We start from the raw sequence: 1,484 nt of genomic DNA, 5'->3' as shown, positions 1-1,484 counted from the left end.
CCCTGGTCTGGGAAGATCCCACATGCCGCGGAACAACTAAGCCCATATGCCGTGGAACAACTAATCCCGTGTGCCACAACTACTGAGCCTGTGCTCTAGAGCCCGAGAGCCACAACTACTGAGCCCACGCACCTAGAGCCCATGCTCCGCAACAAAAGAAGCCACCGCAATGAGAAGCCTGCGCTCACGGCAACTAGAGAAAGCCCGCGCACAGCAACGAAGACACAATGCAGCCCAAAATATATAAATTTTAAAAAGGAGGTGGGGAAGAGTAAATGCAAAACCTGGAGTCTTAGGTAAATACCTGCCAGTGGGCACATGGCCCTGGGGTCCCCCGACATGCATACCCACCAAGATAGCTAGTCTAGGAAAACTCATTTTCTTCAGAGATGCATAACCCAAACAGACAACACGGTTAATGGTCTATAGACAATTAATACAAGCGAAAAGAAACAAAGGAAGGAGGGGAGGGAGGGAGGAAAGAAGAAAGTCAAATGCTGGACAAAAAAATATCACTAGAATATTGGTGATGTGTATATGAAAGCTGTAACCAAATATTTTACTGACAGAAAAGTAGAAAATAGTAGTTGTTCACTGATATTTCATCTTTAAGGTATCATTAAAGGTGACAAATCAAGTAGTATGTAAGCTGTATTTTATAATACCAGGTTAAACATAAAGTACACAAAAAGAGAAAAATAGATGAATTTCATCATCAATCATAATATGGAATTATGACAATATCCAAAGATATTGAGGATTAAGTTCATTATAAAATTATCCCATTAGGGACTTCCCTGGTGGTCCAGTGGCTAAGACTCTGCACTCCTAATGCAGTGGGCCCGGGTTCGATCCCTGGTCAGGGAACTAGATCCCACATGCCACAACTAAGAGTTCGCATGCCTCAACTAAAATATCCCGCATGCCGCAACTAAGACAAATAAATAAATAAATACAGACAAATAAATAAATAAATATTTTGAAAGTAAATAAATGAAAAAAAATAAAATTATCCCATTAGAACAAAAATATAAACCTTCCAAATTATCAGAAGTAACATACACAAAACCTCATGGAGGATTTTTTAAAAGGTTTAAAGGAGAAAGCGTGATATAAAATAATGTGAGCGATCTGGGCTCAAACATACCTTTCATATCAAAATGTAAATAGGCTTGACTCACCTATTAAAAGAAAAAAGATTAACAGATTGGATCACAAAGCAAAACATAACTCTGTGGTGTTTACACATAAATGCTGACAATAAAAAAATGGACAATAATACAATTAGGCAAATGCAAATAAAAAGAGAGCAGGAGGGACTTCCCTGGTGGCACAGTGGTTAAGAATCCACCTGCCAGGACAGGAATAAGACCCAGACGTAGAGAATGGACTTGAGGATATGGGGAGGGGGAAGGGTAAGCTGGGACGAAGTGAGAGAGTGGCATGGACATATATACACTACCAAATGTAAAATAGATAGCTAG

General features: G+C 39.7%; 1 non-coding gene across 1 annotated transcript; it reads left to right on the top strand.

The window, feature by feature from the left end:
• Positions 1-794: 794 nt before the first annotated feature.
• TRNAR-CCU (transfer RNA arginine (anticodon CCU)) lies at positions 795-867 on the top strand. Its single transcript has one exon. It is a non-coding gene; the product is annotated as a tRNA-Arg (tRNA).
• The last annotated feature ends 617 nt before the right edge of the window (positions 868-1,484 follow it).

Source organism: Physeter macrocephalus, chromosome 5 (assembly GCF_002837175.3).
Source record: "Physeter macrocephalus isolate SW-GA chromosome 5, ASM283717v5, whole genome shotgun sequence".
Taxonomy (NCBI): domain Eukaryota; kingdom Metazoa; phylum Chordata; class Mammalia; order Artiodactyla; family Physeteridae; genus Physeter; species Physeter macrocephalus.
This window is presented reverse-complemented; position numbering and strand designations above follow the sequence as displayed.